Source organism: Sparus aurata, chromosome 3, assembly GCF_900880675.1.
Source record: "Sparus aurata chromosome 3, fSpaAur1.1, whole genome shotgun sequence".
In the NCBI taxonomy this organism is placed as follows: domain Eukaryota; kingdom Metazoa; phylum Chordata; class Actinopteri; order Spariformes; family Sparidae; genus Sparus; species Sparus aurata.
Window position 1 is genome coordinate 22,004,870 of NC_044189.1, and position 19,942 is coordinate 22,024,811.

Genomic DNA, 19,942 nt, shown 5'->3' on the forward strand with positions numbered 1-19,942 from the left:
TCATTTTATATAGAATCAGTCCGGAACTTTAGAAGTCAGCTAGAGACATATTTTTCAGCCAACTCAGACTTAACTCTGAGGTTATATTATGCACATTTTCAGGTTCATACTTTTATTTGGGGTCCTAGTAGAGTGAATTTACATGAAATTTAAGAAACATTCTGTCAAAAAATCTGACACGTAACAGTTTTTATCACTATGCTCTGTATAAACGGCATGCGAGAAACAAAAAGCCAGACAGGGAGAACAACAACGACTGAGTCAGTTGTTGTTCTCAGCTGCGCTGCTTGAAGAATCACAAATGCTACGGAAAAACATAAACAGTTGCCAAATTGTATGCATGCCTCAGGATTGCTTTGAATACCACTAAATATGTGGTGCCAATTCCGCACTTACTTTCAGGCCAATTATACTTTAAACCTGAGCATTCACTGAAATGTAAAACACTTTAGATAAAAGCATCTGCCAAGTCACACATGTAATACGTTCACCATAATAATCGCAGTGGTATTTACCAAAATGTCAACGCAGTGCCTTGTGGCAAACATATTAAAAGAAAAAGAAAACAAAAAAGGGGGATGGTTGTTATTTTTTCCACACAGATTGGAATTTTACAGTTGAAAAGCAGCGGCTTGAAAGGGCAACTTGCACTCAGTGCTGCTCGCATCCGCTGTACTTGCCACATTTAGAAATGGAGGTTGTTGAGCGGCCACGGCTGCATCCGCCGGATCTCAGGCTATATGCAACATGTTATCCTGTTTTGTTTTTTTTGCGTGCAGAGGGGAGGACATGCTTAGTTTCCCTGTGTCACCCCCCCCCCCCCCCCCGACACACACAGGAAATAAAAGGTTGTTTACAGTTCAGATATAAACCTTTCTTCACCCCTCCTTCAACTCACAGGAAACCAATTACTTCAAATGCTGCTTTAGCAACAAACCTAATAATGGAAGCGTTCCATCACTTGATGTGCGTGCAGCTTCACCTGCGTGTGTGCATCTGTCATTTCGTATTAAGCCCGGCAGTGATCATTTTTGGTAAACACGGATGAAATTGTTATTGTTCCCCAGCTAAGAAATGTCTAATTCCATATCCTTGGATGTTTGTTTGCAGCCATAAAATGTGTAAAGACTCGAGTGTGTGTTTGTGTGTCTGTGTGTGTGTGTATTTCCCAGGGGACCTCCACGGGCTCTAATTGCAATAGCGCGCTACTCGCTGCGGTTACCATCGGTTGCAATCTGTCAGAGCCCTCGTTTGCATTGGTGTACGTAGGCATCACACCACATACGCTCTGAGGCGGCTTGAAGCGCACCTCATCTGATACGGCAGGAGTTCAAGCTCTCACTAAAACCCGACTGTGGTTTATTTGCTGTGTTTTTTTAAAGAGGGATATTTACCTGCATGTGGGCACCTGCACAGCATTTTATCCCACGGTGATTGCATCTCGATCAATATGACATTATAACAATGGTCAGCCTCTGCGTATTCTTCTGCTCAGCGGCCCACACACACACACACACTCGTATGCTGAAAAGGAAGCATTAGCAGGCTCACGGTGTATGTCCTTGACAGTAGATGATCTTGACTGAGGAATTGAGATCATTATGCAATATTTCTCTCAAAGGGGCGCTTCTGTTTCCACTTCCTTAGCTTATACAGCAGCAGCGCACTATTTTGCAGCCCTGCTATCTGCCCTGAACGATCCGAAATGAGCATGGGATTTCAGTAGGGTTACATCCGTCTTTTCAAAGCGACCCGGCGCATACCAAAAGATGCATTAGAGACTGAGCTTAAAAGCACTGTTTCTCTTATTTGAATCCGATGTTTATCTGACCACACCCACAGGTGAAATCCACTGGGAGTGAATTTGTACATTAGGAAACTCTGACTATTATCAAGAGTCTTTGCAGGTGTTCAGTTATGCTTCACTTAGACTCTTATTTTGGCCTTAACGGAAATGAAAGCCAATTTTTTAGCCATGCAAGCAGCATGTGTCTAGGAAAAGCAATGTCAGTCAGTCATGGGCCCTTCAGGATGATTTATAATTTCAGTAATCTCTGACTTTTCCTCTTGCACTAAAATGAGGTCAAATTTAAAGTTCTTTGACCAAATACTAATTAAACAAGTGACATTCTCACCAGTCTCCGCTTGTGGAAAAGTTCAAATGTCTTTACTAATTTACAAATGTTAGCATGCTAACGTGCAAACCTAACAACATTGTTGACACTCCTGAAGAAATTCCGTGTGATTGCTGTATCTGCTGCTGTTGTTTCTGGGGATTGACGGGCACAGTAGTCCAACTTCTAATACTACTGTGCTTATATCAACTATTTGAGGATTTTACATAGAGGACGGGTTGTGATAAGTTTCCACATTAGCGTGCCGACATTAGCACACAACTGAAACTATCGCTGTGCAGCCTCACAGAGCCACAAGCAGTGCTGTGAACTCATGGTCTCCTTAAAATATTTCACATCAAGGAATTTTGATATATTATCTAACTTTCAGTCTTCCCTTGCACTCCTTCAAAGGGCACAGACATATCTTTGGGCAGCAGTCAAATGGTGGAATAACATGAAACCAATGACAGGAATGTGCATTTTGGGTTCCTGAAATTATATCCTGTATCTAAATCTACATTTTGGACTGATTGACTTCAATTCCTATTTGATATCTATTTGACTTTGTGTGGACACAACACCTTGATGTTACAGTCAATATCATTCAACAATGTTAGTTAACAGGGATGATTTGTGAAAGGTAAGGAAAGCTCAAGGACAACTCAGCCCTGGAGGCTTAAGTGTTCAACAGACTGACTTTTTTTTTATTGTGAGACACTACAGGAATGTTTGAAATCTATAAAATCCCTCTAGTCTACAGGAACGTAACAGTAAGAGAAACCTCTTGTGTACTGAATCCTCAATAATGTTTACCCTTAAGCTTGACCCATGGAGGGTTTTTGCAGACCCTGGAAAGATCGATCCAATCACTGATCCAGAGTTCACCCTAAAGTGGAAAGAGTGTTGGAAGTGGCACATTTTACCACAAGAACTGCACTAAACCAAGAGTTCTAACTCCTGCCTTTGTTGCTGCTGATGCAGCTCTCTTTGTCTTTTGGGTTTTTGTTTCCAGTTTGTTGTGAACAGCCTTGTAACTCTGTAGTTATAAAGCTTTTGGTGATTATTGTTGTCTCTTAAAATGAGTACTTTGCTGTGCCGTATTGAGTGTTTTTCATGGTAAAAGGCAGGTTTCTATGCAATTTACATAATGTGAAAAACTGGATGTGTAAGCATGCGTGGATGTTGTCTGTTTTATGTGTGTGTGTGTGTGTGTGTAGAACATTTCACTTGCCCGCCACTGTGCCCGCCACAAGGTTAATGTATACACAGATAATGGGGATGATGCTCTGGAAAGCATCCTCACTTCTGTCGGGGAATCGCGACTACATTGCATTACAGACCTCATCAGCATGATGGAACAAGCTCCTTAACATCTCTTTGCACCATGTACGTACTTACACACACACACACACACACACACACACACACACACACGCACACACACACACTACTACCTCTTAACACATTGACTGCGCTGTTCTTACACACACTATGCACTCCATCACCCACGCTACCCATCACCCCACAGGTCCGATCCCATAGAACAGTTAATCTTTGCACCTTTTGAACCTCAAGTGCTGCATACAAAATGCATGTTCTAATTGTCAATTATAATGTCAAGTGAATGACCCTTAGTCTCAGCCCCCTACCTTTCTTTTTCATGTGCCCCTTTGGCCCCTCAGAACAGGGTTAAATGAGGTAGTGATTAAACTCTCCCCCTATGAAATGGGACAACCCTTCAAGACCCTCATACGCCATCAGAGGTCATTGATGGCATTTATGTGAATAGCCACAACCTACCATTTCCAATATACTGTCCTTAGCAGTAGTGATCTCTCCTGCGTTACTGTGCCATTCCCTGTATTGTGACCATGCCACTTGCCATTTATCTGACAGAGATAAAAGGGAATAGACTCTCGCAATTTCTTCCCGGAAATTATCCTGTCACAAAAATGCCCTGTGCTAAGAGCACCGGACAGGCTTCCAGCTCTGTAAACTCCTTCCTTTGAGAACTGGGACACCCTTATGCACAAAAAACAGAAGGAAAGGGCTAAGTGGTTGGCAAAGGGTTTATTGAGATTCATCTTTACTATAATACTCATGATGTACATTACTGTATATCTCAATAGTTATAGAATACTCAAAAAACAGCTCTGTTTGATAAGAGAAATGAAAAAAAAAATGTTACCAAATAAATGCTGATATGAAATACATGTACATGAAGTTCTGAAAGTTTGTCCTTGGATGACCACACAAACAACTTCCCTCTTATTTCAGTGGAGCCGTCCATGATCTAACTTAACCATGGTTTTATTACTCCTTATTTGATGCAGGCTTATTTATGCTGTGAAGGACACTTGGCCATTCTTTACCATGGGCACGCCTTGGGCAGCATAATGGGTATGCCAGTAGGCATCGGCGCCCCAAGCTGCCCCTGAGGTTCCTCCCACCCCAGGGACAGACTGCATCAAATGGGCACGTATGAGCAGATGGAGAATATCCGAGAAGGGAATGGACAGGCAGAGAACGCTTGCACTGCAATTTCTACAAACGCATAGTCAGTGGTAAAGGAGGAAATTGCAAAGAAAGGGAGAAGCAGTGGCAGAGGAGAGATAGGAGGAGGATGAGAATATGAGAGAGAAAGTGAAAAGAATAGAGACCGAGTGGTCCTGTGCACCATCTGTTCTCATATTCTCAGGCTGTCTGCATGTATCAAGGCGTGGGCACTGATCGCAATCGGTTGGGTGCTCAAAAAGAGGATCATATCCACGGATGTGGAGGCCCATGTCCATTCCCCCTTTGCCGCCCGCCCCCCCATGCTCTCCCATCCATGATGAATCAGAATTGTCTCCTAACCAAAAGGAATGCTGCTCATTTTTCAAAGCCACTGTCCCTTTACTGCAAAGTTTCAAGGGAATCCTCTCACGCTTGTTCCATATTAGATGACACTCTTAATCCAATTTGGTTGGAAATACGGTCCTTCGCTCTTCTGCATCCCCCTTATGTTAATAATGCGTGTTATGTGCTCTGTGTATGTGTGTGTATGTGTGCGTGCATTAGCATGTGCAAATTTGTGTGGGCGGAGGCAGATGTGTGTCATGTCTTTGCAGTGATTAGCTTTAGCTGCACGGTCTCTCAGGACTTTTGCTACACTGTGTGTTCTGCTTGCCAAGCACGGTTAAGTCTGCGCTCGAATTCCCAGCACTGTGCCACAGTGGGAAAAAATGAGTTTTTCTCCACTGATTTGTTGTGAAGTGGGAGCAACACACTCTGGTATGGGTCTACAGCGGCAGTCAAGGTGGATTGCCTTAGGGTGTTTCTTACTGCAAGGCAAAACCAAACTTTCACCCAAGGTCAGTCTTGGGTCATTTACAGAAAGTAGATTAGATCAAATCTGAAAAAATTGCTGTGAAACAATTATTTATAAATCCAAATAGCTGCTGAACTTCATCCAATCTCTTTACCTCATGAATGCATAATTTCTTGGCGAGGTTAGGAATTGCTTAAATGTACATAAAAAAGTGCTAAATTACAGTATACACTGATAAACCACAACATTAAAATGACTGACAATGCAATGTTCTGCTGGGAAACCTTGTGTCCTGCCATTCATGTGGATGCCACTCGACACCCACCAGAGCAGGCCAAGTACATCCCCTCATGGCATCGGCACTCCCCATTGGCAGCTGAACCCCCAGCATGAAAATGTGCTGTGCGACATCGCAGAAACTGCTCAGGAACGGTCAATGCTACATGATATGAGCTCAAGGCTTCGTTCCGGCCTCCAAATTCAAGGGGCACGCGTAACAAGCCTGATCCACAGAGGCCCTACATCGCAATCTGCAAGATTCAGAGAATCCTCTGCCAATGTCCTGGTGCCAGACCCCAAAGGATTCCTCAGAGGTCCTTTATCAATGCCTCAACAGGCCTGATCTATATGATGGTGGAGCCACATGGATCAGATTTTTCTGGTGCATCCCATGAATGCTCAATCAGATTGAGATCTGAGCAATTTGGAGACGAGTATGTTTAATTTCTCAGCCCATGCCTGAGCAGATTTTGCTGTCTGGCCGGGCACGTTGTCATTAAAGCCACTGCCATCGATGAATGCAGTTGCTATGAGGGGGTTTGCTTGATCTGCAGCAGTGTTTGGATGATTGATACATGTCAGGTTGCATCCACATGAATGACTGAATGCAAGGTTTCCCAGCAGCACACTGCATTGTAGCAATCAATGGTATTCACTTCTCCTGTCAGTAGTTTTAGCGTTGTAGTTCATAGGTGTATAATAACTACACTGACAAGAAATCTATCTCTCGTGCCACTTGGCACGTTTGGGATAAAGTCTGGACACAACTCAATAAAAATACAGCACAAATGTCTACTCATTTAAAAATGAGAGGCAATTCAGCAAACCCAAACAAGAAAAAAGTAACAAAATGAGACAGGAAGTGTTCACAAGCTTTGATTATAGTCACTCAATCATCAATAGGGAGATTGTTAAAAAAGCCAACATCTATCAACCATTAGGTCTTTATCAGGGTTTCAAACAGAGGTATAGAGGTTTGTAGACCTTTCAATGCACATATTTTATCTTAAAATGATACTCTGTTATTAAACTTAGATACAGCCATAAAAGACAATTTAAACCTCCTGCGTTAAATGTCTTTCAGGGTATTAAAGAGACCCATTGTAGCCAAAAGCTTTGTAATCCAAATTGTTTCCCAGCAAGAACTCAATTAATCCTGACCTTTCTGTGATTAAATTACTGACACCTTTGACAAACACTGTGTCCTTGAATGAATCATTTATGGGGGCTCACTAAGGGTGCCTTGCATGTTTTGATTACAGTCCCCTTTCTCTGACTGCACCCGAGAGGCCTGCAGATATTCAAGAGCACATGTATATGCTTTGCGTCCCAAGGGTTTTAAAAAACAGTCTCACAACACAGAGTAATACAACCCTGTCTGATTGGAATTTAATATTTTTTTTTTTTTTTGTAACAAGTTGTGTGAATATCTCAAATCCACTTTAGTTAGTTAGTTTGGATTACTTTAGTTTGCACTGTGGCATGCTGCGTGGACATGCTCTAATCAGGCTCAGTCAGAGAGGCTTTCGAGAGTAGGAAGTCTTAGAAAGTGGCTAAAATATGGCAAAATAAAAGACTTGCTCATTTCACAGAGCTTCACTCTTCGAGGCTTGTGAATGTTACACCCTGACTAAATTGAATTTGGTTTGGGTTGAAGGTTTTATCAAAGCTTCTAATCCTCAGAGGAAACGATAAGTCTAATCGGGATGTTTTTCTGTTGGGATTAGTGGCTGCAAGCGTCTCCCTTTCACCTTCATTCTCTTATACTTGCTTGTCTCATGTGCAATGTTTTTTTTTTTCTCTCACTGTTGTGCATTTTGCCTCTCCTTTTATCTGCGCCTTCCTGTAAATATTGTTTTTTTGTGTCTCTTGCCTTGTTCTTCATGTATCTATTCACACAGTGTATTGGCAAGTGTTTCAAGTGTTTGTTTTTTTCATTACGCGTGGTTGCTAGCTGCTTATTTTAGCTGTGATCTCTGTATTGTGAGCAGAATTCTCATATTTGAACCTTGTCTGTGTTTTCTCCTGCTGGCTCATCCCCCATCCTTGCCCTGTCTCACCCTGACCACCCACTTTCTTGGTCTGAGTACGGGTAATTCATCCATTAACCAATGCAGTTTTCCCATTTCTCCATTACACCCACTCCTATGAATCTTGTTATGTGCCCTCTCTTTCCTCTTGGTTGCTAACTGTCTCTGGAAAGAGCATGTGTAGCCTGTATGGGCAGTGGTCATTTAGATGTAATGTCTTTCGAACGAGCTGGGAACAAGCTCTTTATGGAGCTGGATAATAAGATCACGGTGCCGGAGTCACAAAGGGGAACCCATATTCAGTCATTTTAAAGGCTAGAAAGCTAGCATGACTCAGTTGGAGTGCGCAACAGATGGTCATCAAAAAGCTATGTAGATGCTTTGTGAAAGAAACCCTAAAGCCTCTACATGTAAAATATCAACCTTAAGATAACACTCTCAGAACAGTCAAGACAGCATATTATAATAGGGTCAAAAGAGATCATAAGTACCTTGCAGTGAACTGACTGTCATGTTGATTAGCAACCATCACATGGATGTACATATATATATATATATATATATATATATATATACAATATGACTCAGTCAGCTTGAAATACAATACAGTGCAATACAAATACTATATTACTGAGTGCTGCAAATACGTTTCCAAAGCCATGAATTCCATTTATTCATGTGGCCACTTCAGCAAGGGAAGGTAGAAATTATGATAGTGCTAATAGATTGTATGTATTCATGCAGTTTTCGGCTAACTTACGTAACATATCTAAAAAAAAAAAAGGTTACGTTAAGTTTGTGATGCAAGTTAACTTTGTTACTAAGTAAAAATAACTCATCGTTCAGTTGTGGTTTCACACAAATAGCAGGACTCCTGGGAGAAACTCCCAACCTGTCTAACCTCCATTTCACTTTGTAATGTTAAGTTTGTCGCTGTTTATACTACATCACCGGACTTCATCCTTTGCTGCTGTAAAGTCACTACGGCTGCTCGAGGTCACCACTTAACAATATTGTAATAAGCTGCTTGCACAGCAGATCTTTGTGATTCATTTTCTGATGACGATGGACTGGAAAAAAACTAAGATAATATACACATTTGCACCTGGTTTACCAATCAGGAATCGTAATAACACAAATACGAGTGACTCTTTTTTGGCATTCATTCAAACAGTATCTGCTCAAATAGAAGAGACAGTAAAAACTGTAGTCTGTGTTTGTAATCGGTAAGCTAAGATGTTGAAACAGTTTTGTGCAAGAGATCATAGCTCCCCTTTATTATAGTCTATATTGTAATCTACATTACATTATCAAAATAGACTCTAAAAATAAAATGGAGTCAGCCTATAAATCTGGGCTTTAATGTGCATTCTGGCAACGGGGGAACTTGCGAGTACATGAGCACACACATTGAGACAGAGCCACAGTTCAGTTTGAATGGAGAGCAAACCAATTCGTTCTTGTAAAAGTGAGCACCTGAACAGTTGGCGAGGTCATCGTTTTTTATTAACTTGTGTGATCTTGTGGTTTAGAACGGACTTCATCGCTCTAAAATTCCACACCACAAACATTTCAATGTGTTGCAGATATACAGTAGTTTTGCAAGACAGTTTTTCTTTAAACTGCCACATTACCAAATGATCATATTTATTTCAGCACAGAATTTGCTGACGGCAGGCTCATTGGTATGAATAGCTATTTGATTCAGTGGGGTTTGAGCAGGAAATCTATTTTCATGTCCATAGTTTTGAGGAAAAATCCACTCGAGAAAGAATTGATGATGCCGTTACACAGTTATGAACGTCAGTTTTTCTGTCCTACCAAGAAATGAGGAATGATCGAATCATCAGCAAACTTGACAAAATGGAAAACTGTTCACTGCCTTAATGTTTTTTTTCTCAAAGCCTCAAGAAAACAATTTCAGGCTGAGTAATGAGGCAGTGACGTGTCAATTTAGGTAACACATTGTGCTATTATAATCATCTAATCACAAAACCATCACACAAATTATATTTATCAGGAGAGATAGCACCAAAGCTTTACATTCCTACCCCTCGCCCCTTTAGTGCGGCATAATCCAGAAAATCACTTGAGCGGATTATTATGCAATCCAATTATGGTTCATAATCTCAGCCTAGAAAGAGTTGCAGTGTCTCTATGTTGTCTGACTGCAAGATGTTTTAGTTATCTACGCTGCACCGATGATTTATATTTACATGTGGTTGTGCAACACTGGTGTGGGTGGTGGACTAATCAAATGCCTGTATTTTTTTTAAAAGAAGCCACCCGATAGGATTAACATGATAATAACAGGCAATTACACAAGATTCTACATATGTGCGCACATAATAAGCAGAGCCTTTCATTGCAGGAATACGTGCTTTCTGCCTGGCACGAAGAAGACTAAAACATTTATCTAATAACAAAGGAACATGAGTGTTAACAGCATAAATTATATATGCCATCATACCTTTTTGTAGTCATTAAAATAGATCTGGCATTGTGTTCAATGACAGTCATTACCTTGGTTACTAAAATGAACTTCTCAGCTGCAATTAACGGACTAGTCCGATTTCTGGTCTTCATGCTAAGCTAAATTAACCTGTTGCTTGCTGTAGCTTTATATGTTTACACTTAGATACGGCAGTAGTATCAACCTTTAACTACTTTCTCAAAGGAAATATCCTTCTTATGATATTCGCTGTTGTTAAGCCAGTATGGTAGTATTGGGAAAACATCAATGTGCCAATAACTTGCTAATAGCTTTAGCAACACATCTGTCTGCCCTGTGAAAGACTCCAGTCATGGGTGCAAAGGGAAGAGTGCATGCAGATAGGCAGGTACATAGGTAGACAGACAGGTAGCCTGTTCAATCATTTCATATAGGTTGAATCAGATTATTGGATGAGCTTATTAGAGACCAACAACCACAGTTTCTAGATTTATTTCTTTTATTTGTCAGAGCATTTAAATTAATAATTGCTTTAGGGATGCTGAGATATTTTCTACAAATATAACAAAAACAACAATGCTTCTAGAATAACAAAAAGAAAAAGTCCACTTTTTAAAATTTTAAGAACTCCGGTGCATACAAACTTAATGCCTTTCTAAAGTTTTGACCTGGAAATAGTGAGCATACCTATCCCAGACAGTCTGAGAGCTCTGGACAGTTTTTAACAAATCAGAACGGAAATATATTTTGGCTCGAAACCATTCAGAGCTTTATAACAACACTGAATGTTAGAATTGTTACATGATAACACTTGGGGGGTCTAATAGAATAATTCTAAAGCCAATTATTGGACACACAGGAAGCCGTTGCAAAGATCTGAGAAGTGTAGTGATGAGATCCTGTTTGCTAGTCTTACTGAGGACTGATGTCTTTTTTGAGACAGCATTCTAGCCTGCTGAAGATAACGATTGATAGACAGGATTTCCTATATCCTGCTGTGACTTTATGAGTTGTTTAATTCTTTATATATTATTAAGGTGATAGTAGGGAATTTGTCTTAACATTGATGCTATGATGTAAGTCTGAGTCCCTGACTACTAGCTTTATTCTTAACTCTTTAACATTAGCACCTGTAGCTGATCACTGAGTTTTGATATTCTTCTTTGGCTACCAAAATAATATGTTTTGTTTTATCTTCCTTTAACTGACAACTGTATGCTTACAATTAATGTTGAATTCACTTACTTGTATATGTATTGGTTGTTTTCCCTAATCTGGGCTCGTGGGACCACGTAAACGTTGAACAAATTAGGTCCGAGAATGGAGCCTAGGTGAACTCCACATGTCAATTTTAATTACCAACCCACACAAAATAGTCTCTGTTCTTCAAACAGGATTCTAACCAGTCTTGCACGGTGCCAGAAAGTCTGTCAGCGGCACAGAGATCTAATTACCAATGCCATTCATAAATGTATCAAGGGCAATATCAGAGCTGTGGTGTACTCATCACACTGATGATCGCCATGGCTCCGGTGCAGTAAAAAAAAAATGTAAAAGTACGACTTGAAATTCAAACTTTCAGTTGTAAAATATGCAGAGGAAAACTCGGGAGAAGCAGCCACAAGATGTTTCTCTGTTGAACCCAAGAGAGTGAGAGATTGGCGCAAAAATAAAACTGAGCTTCTGTCCAAGGAGGACAGCAACAGGGCCAGGCTAATTGGTGGAGGTAGGAAGAAGGCTAGCGAGGAGCTTGAGTTAAATATGCGGGGATGAGTTATCAGCAAACTGGCACGCCACGAGAGAGTGTCCCGCAATATGATCAGGGCGATGGAGAAACAAATGTACGCCACCGTGAGTGACAGCAGCGATGAGGAGTGCTGGTTGGCTAAATCGTTTCCTCCGCCACAACAACTTCACTTGCAGAAGACGCACAACTATTGAATTAAACGCCTGTCCCCAATTGCCTTCTGGTCCCAAATAAACGCCTGGTCTGTTAAGTGACTGAAACAAATAAACAGCCGTATATAAACTCATGCAGGCACACACACATATCTCAATTCTCAAGTTGCACGCAAGACACCAAGAACAGGCTGGAATTCTTTTAACGCATCAAACATCTTTGTCTCTATAACAGAAACAACATATCAAAGCCTCAAAAAAACTCCACTTCAGCACATAGGCAGGAGATCAAAACACGCGTCATGACATACATGTTCAATCATCTCACGCTTATTCGTCTTGGATAAGTATATAATATCTATCACTGGGTGTTCCTGCTCATTACAGACTTATACCACATGAGGCCGTCGTGCTTACGCAGTAGCGAGTACTTTCAGTGTCTTGAGATGAAAAACCCAACTTTGGAGTTATTCTCAGAGGCTTTCTCAGAAGTCTGATCCGGAAAACTTTTTTTTTTTTTTTTCTTTTTCTTTTCTGGTGTACTATCTTAGGGCTTAATTAGTCACAGAAGTGTTCAAGTCTCGCTATATGCGTCTTCTATTGCTGCAGCCAAGACTCCCTGAAATGAATGCTGTAATGTTCGCTTGTTACAACTCACTGTGTATGGAGAGCAGAAACTCCTGGGAGACCTCGGCATTCCAGAGCCTCTGTGCCCCCAATGGCCTGTGATGGATTCCCGGCAGAATTGTCTTCGCCTCATCTCGTGTTCATTACTCCAGCTCATCCGGCCGACTCGCCCAAACCAGAGGCAGACGGGAACACCGTGACGTGAAGCTTTACGGCTCGTGGAAGGCGTCAATTCATCATCCTCTTGGTGTTTGAAAGAGTGTCACAGTTTATATCCAGAGAATTAGTGAGGATTTAACAACACATAATAATGAATGCAAAATGCAGGAGCTATTGGGACGAGGATAGATCATAGCAAGTAAACCCAGCCACCCACACACTTGTAGCACCCAGCACTTCCAATTAAATTGTTTTGAAGTTCAGGGCTTCTGCTTTGTTTTCGTGTGCTTGTTGTTTTTTTTTTTTTTTCATTTGGAGTTGTGACACAGAATGTGGTATCATTAGTGCCGTCTCTGTTAGCGACTGCTCATTGCCTTCCATCTCTCCCCAATCTGTCTTTGTTTCTCTTGTCTTGTCCTCCCTCTCCCTCCTTCCCTCGCTTTGCTTTCATCTCAGATCAGAGGAGCAAAGTCATAGTTTTCAACCTCATCTACCGCTTTTTTGACTATGCCGAGATACACTAGAGTGGCGGTTACGCCGGCTGTGTTGAGTTTGCCATGTTTTTCCAACTCTGACTCGTGTCTTCTCCTCCTCATTCTCCTTTCGTGCACCAGCTTTTCATCCTGCGTGTCTTCCCACTTCCTCAGCCACTTCGGTTTTCATCTACTCTTCCCATACCGAGCTTGCACTGTTTTTCCTTCATCCTCTTCCTGTTTCCCTTTATCTCCTGCTCCTCTCTGTGGCCCTCTTCTATGTTCCTGTAATGAGGTCCTGCTCTCAGAGGACCAGAGCCATCTCCCTTGGCAGGAGTAAACAAGCAATCATGCATCATATCTGACATGACCCTCAGCCTATCAGAGGCCTGATCAAAGCAGGAAGTGAAGGAGATGTTGTGCACCCCTCTACTACAGATGGACAGTTATTAGATGGACCAGATGAGAGTGTGTGTGTGTGTGTGTGTGTGTGTGTGTGTGGAGAGAAGGAAGTCAAAAGTGAATGTAAACCCTTGCACTGAGTGGAGAGTGAAAGGCAGAGGCACAAAGTGGTGTTTCTGAGTTGCAGTGGAGGCTTAAGTAGTAGTGAGGCATAAAGAAAAAGAAAAAAATTAACCTAAGGAGATGTAGAAGGGCAGACAGCACCGCTAACACATTCTGTCATGTGCCATTAGTTCTCAACAGGAAAAGGGGAAAAACACGTTTCCAGTTTAATCATTTCCGAGTGGGTTTGGTAAGACTTGTCACAACACCCTTAACGGCTGACTGAAATCAAGAGAAAAAGCATAGTTCATTTGTCAAACCCTTTATCAATGCCACTCCTCTATCTTCCCTTAAACAACAATGACGTGGCGCTTCATGTGGCGTATAAAAACCGAGGTTTAACACAGAATATGCAGCCGTGTGTTCTGACAAGTGCTAACATGTCTGTGTGAGAGGGGGGGGAGGGTTCAGAGTGTGTCCTCTTTCTATTGCAAACGCATAGACGCTCTGTGGAACCGTGTCATGTATATTTCATCCACAGTGGGATGTGTCTCTTTATTATTGATGGCCGACTACTCAGCTGTCTGTGTGCCGCTCTCGCCCCCCTTTGTAAGAGTTTAAGTTACAGGGGGTGGCTCATAATTGAATCACAGGGTGACTGCCCCAATGCAGGGGGACGTTTTAATGGGAAGCAGCCTCCCGGGTGGTTATGAAGAAGGGAGCTGGAGAGGGGTGAAAAACACACAGAGCATGGATTTATTGTAGTCAAGAGGCAGGTCCAGATGATTCAGTAGCTTCGCTTGCAGGATTGGCTCGGTCAGGTACGTTTTAATGTACTCATTCATAATTCATGGACTGTTTTAGCAAGTAATGGAGAATGGATTCATTTATCCATTTTCATCTTAACGCACGTACGTGAAAACAAGCATGGTGTTCATCCAGACATCGATCAGTTTCTTTATTAGGTCATTCTGTTCTGATAGAAGACATGAAATGAAAATGGTCTCATGCAATCAATAATAAAATAATTTTTGCATTATAAATGTGTTCATTTGTGTGTAATTGGGTCCATGTGCTGTGATATGATGCAATCTGAAAAAACACCACGAACAAAAATAAATTAAACATGTCTGCCGTTCATGTACCTGTGAGTTATTATATTGTCTGCACTGAAATCACACATGTGCTTCATTGTCATATTTATGTTTACAAAAAGATGCAGAAATTACGGTACACTTCCGTACAACTCCAGTTTGACGACGAGGAACATACATGGTGATCGCATTCACGCCAAATTGAAAGTAACCCAACATCGTGAAGAGCTTGGAGACATTTTGACCCATAAGCATGCCATAATATCCGCCTTTAATATCCTGCATTACAATAAGTAATTAGAAAATCTGAATTCAATACAACATAATAAGCCCACAGGTCATGCAGTTGCCATGGATATTAACTCACTGACGTCCATAAATGCAAGTCAGGTCAAGCTTCAATGTGCTTAAGAATACAAATGAAATGTAAACATGAAAAAATCTACAGAATACAATCAAATACAATAAAAACATATAAGCTAGGAAACATGTGTCCTATCCATTTCTGAAAGTATACATTCATTATCAGTGAGACTGGTCTGATGTTAATGTTGTCAGTATCTGGTGTTCATTCAGTTTCTTGTCCGGCTCTTTTAAGATGTCAGTAAGTCATCTGCTGTTACAGCCTGACTGACTTTCCACTGAAAGGAAAGTTTGGAGTGGTGAATAACATAACGTTCAAGAACTAGAGTGAGCAGTGAGTCTGTGAAACTCCGACCCCGGGCAGGAAACTGAATGTACAGCCAAAATCGACAACATCAGCTGTCTGTACATCGGATTAAAAAAGCAAAACACAGCATCAACTGAGAGGAGGTCAACGCCATCGAACCAGGAGTCAGTGTACAGACTAATCACATCCAACACCAGAATCATACTTAAACAGAGATGGGGTGACAGTCTCAACCCATACATGACCATTTTCCCCAAAGAAATATATGCTTTGTGATTACAACTGTGATGTATCTCCCTGAGACAAAGTTGAGAAATGTTTGCTTATTTTCTTGTGATGAAAGCCTACATGATAGAAGCGTATTGTCACACCCCAGGTTAGATTTTGGCATTATGGCTGTCACCAGCTTGGTTTTTGGAGCCAGAGCTGACCGTATTTGGACTAGACGGTGGCGCTAGGGGGGATATCCAGAGAATAACCAAGGACACGCCGTTGTAGCCAACTGTCACCAACAAAGGTAGCTTTGCCATGCTTTATCATCTATTTTACGCCTAGTGAGACCGTAATTAGCTAAATGAACTTCATGCTGCATTGACAAAGACTTAAAGCTAGCAATTGAGACCATAACTGTTTATTGAGGTAATAAATCAAGTGAGAAGTAGGCTCGTTTTTTTCATAAGCTCACATATCCTCAGTATCCTTTTGGCAACCAGTGGAGTCGCTCCCTGCTGCACAGTAAAAACAGTGCAGGTTTCAGGCACTTACGCGTTGGCCGCACTTTTCAAAACAGGAAACCATATTTCAGTCAATCCCTGGTCAAGATACGTAACTGTTGATGCATGACAGCACTCCAGAAGTGCAGCGGTTTTATTAAATGTTCTCCCTGAATCTGCACATCGTAGCCACCAGCCTTAAACCATCTGGTCTGTGTGTTTGATGTGTCCTACAGGCATCGATTTGAGCTCGTCAAACGATGTGACCACCGTGTGCTGCTTTTAGCTCGCGCTTAATATTCTTCTGGCATTCGTTTGAACATGAAGCGTTCCAAGTTACATTTTCATTTAGTGACAGGAATATTTAAAAAAGACATCCAGACTGCAGTTACTCTCATCCCGGAAAACAAATGATTAAAAGTACATGGACAACACACTGATGAATGTTCTGGTATTTTTTTAATCATTGAACCCACTCCAAGATTAAAACAAATGCACCGACGCTTAATTCAATTTTTGATACTCGCAGGGAAAGGTTCATTTTCCATCTTCCCCAGAGAATTCAATTAATGAATAAACAGATGTTACACAGACTGTGATGACTAAGCAGGCCCAGAATACAGTGTCAATGAGGATCTGTGCTTGTGTGTGTGTTTGTCTTTGCTGTTAGAATCTCAGTAAAAGGTCTCATGTGCTCACAGTGTGGTCATGAATCGATACCATCTCCCCAGGGTGTGCAGTCACAGTTTTACCATCTCTCAGCATTGATCTGTGTGTGTGATAGTGAATCTCAGAGGGAGGAAAACACGCACACCAGAGCCTAGATTCACACATAGACACTAAACAGCCTTTGTTCATGTAGACAGAATGTATGCGATTTTACCTGGCAGACTCATTCTTTTCACAGATTTTAAATGTGCGCGATTCAGACAAACGCGGGAACAGCTGTGACAGTTAAGGAGTCTCCCGCTTTACGGCGTCTTTATTTGACAGATGCCATCATTTGGCTGTGAACGTACAGTCGTAACAGCAGCAGCAGAGGCACTGGGAGAAGGGATGGGAGGACTAGCACCAGAATTTGTCTGCGCTCATGCACACTGTGAGAGGAGACACGGGAGCCGAGGCTGCGTTTCATTTCCTCTCGCAGGCGCTCTCTGTTGCAACTCAAAATTCCTCGCCAGCTGTCATAGTCTCTGTTGATATTCATGAATTCAATCTGAATGTTTCAGAGATTTTTCTGTCAAAACAGAGGTGAGGCTGCGGTGCCGGATACCTATCCGCTTCAATAAAAGTCTGCCCTATCTGCTTATTTAGCTCCAAGCTTTTGTTGTCAAGTCAGACGTACCGCTGACACAATTGCATGTGATTTTTCATATCCGTTCCACTTTTAAATGAGTGCTTTACAGCAGGGGGAGTTACACACAGCTTTCAAGTTCGAAAATGATTCTTTCTTTGATCAGTGGAGGTCACAGTATTATTTGGTGGACACTGAATACCGTATTTATATGTATGTGTGTTTTTTTTTTTTTATCTCAAGCCAAAATCTGTAAGCTCCTTGATGCAGCGTCCTTGAGTATCACTGCTGTTGTATTTTTGCACTGCATCAACATCGAGGCCATTTATGTGACTTTTTTCCAGTTTTATTTTGCATTGATGGAGTTCCAGTTTAAAGGTGTTATTACGGCAATAAGCGTCAGGGTTACATTTTCTTAAGATTCTAAGGTGACAGTGCCATGCTTTACTTTTTAAAAAAATACCACACCACACTTTTCAACTTTACTGTTTTACTATGAAGTAAACTAAAGATTGTGTTTGTTTGACTAATAACGTAGAGGGATGAATGGGAAAAGCAATGATTTCATGCAAAGACACAGAAACGATTATGTTCCCATGACAACAACAGAGTCCAGCAACCATAACAGAAAGGACAGATTTTGGACATAGAGATGAGTGACTGACTGGTGCGCCTGGTTTATGTGGCACTAGACCTAAAAGTTTATTGTGTTGTGATTTTGTATGACTGCTGTCTTGTCCTGCCAGGTCTCTCTTGTGAAAGAGATCTTGATCTCAGTGGTACTTCCTGGCTGAATAAAGGTGATATGAATAAAAGTGAACCCTTTAGTAATATTTCGGGGCAGCATGAACAATTGTTATCACTATATTGAACTATTATTTATTGTAATGAATAATGACCTTTCAAATAGATATGGTGAACTGTTGTTTATTTAGACATCCAGTACTAACAGAACACAGAATTATCTTCATTTGGAGTTCAGTTAAACTCCTGAGGGAAATATCTGGCTTCATAGCTTCCACACGTTATATTATGTTCACTAGCTGGGCGGACAGACAGCAAAACAATGGGTTGAAACTCACTATCCTAGAGTTTCCCGATGGGACCACTGGAGGAAACAGTAATGGGTGCTGATTCAGGTGCTCAGCAGAACTAGCACAAGGAGCAAAATATAATAACTGAAAGACCAGCAGCACTTTCAAGGCTTTGGAAGCATTAGCTAAATGGGCAAAGAAATTTAAATCATGTTAATAGCATTCACTGGATAAAGCTGCTCACCTAGATCTTCATGAATGAATGAAACGCTGCACCAAACAAGGATTAGGATCCTATAACCAAATGACAGGATGCGCCAGAAATCACGCTTATAATTCAAAACCCTGATTAGCCCAAGGTATCACAGGGGCTAGGAATAAGGTGGATTAAGCTCAGCAAAGTCAACGTAAGAAACAAATTCATACTGAAATTCTCTGTAGGGTCGACATTCCCAGCATACCTAAACACATCGATACGAAGCCCGCACAGCCTTTATAGATCCACAGACATGCAAATACACCTGTGTGGAAGCAACTGTTCTTTACACATTTATTCAAGTTTTTGCTTTCACTTATCGTCCATCTGCACAAATCCCCAGCCCTGTAAGACTGTTCAGTGTTGTGTTAGCAAACAGCTGCCTGCTTCCACATCCAGCAGACCTCTGCTTAGAGTTGTTTTTCTGGCCACCTGTTGAATTTGAATCCAATATATGAATACCTCTCACCTCCTGTTTGGCCCTCCATTTCCCAATACAACAGCCTGCTAGGTACACCATAGTATGCACACATTCATAAACCATACAGGGAGGAATCATAACGACATCATACAATTTAATGCACTGGATGGACAAATACGTGACAGGCTGTGTCAGGGCACTTAAGATCATGTTCGCTTGCTGAGCTTCAAATGTGCAGAACCATCACTGTGTTTCGTGTCATCTTCTCTCGCTGCTCACAATACAAGCCTCTCTACACGACTCATATCGCCACGCTGTTTTCACCTCACATAACACAGCATGGAAAAGTTTGCATGAGCGTCAAGCTGAGAGTCCCACTTTTAAAACAGGCTCATCATAGGCAGCTGCCTGCCGCCCAGAGGAGGCCGATGCATTATTCATGTTCATTTACACAACCTCCCATCTCCTTATCATGGGTTCATCGCGCTTTTATTGCTGCTCGCTGTACGGCGGAGGAACACTGCTGGAATCCGTCGGAATACGACAATTAAAAAAAAAAGCCTTCATTCTTGTGTTAATGGATGGGGTGATGGCACCAGAAGTGTAAAAA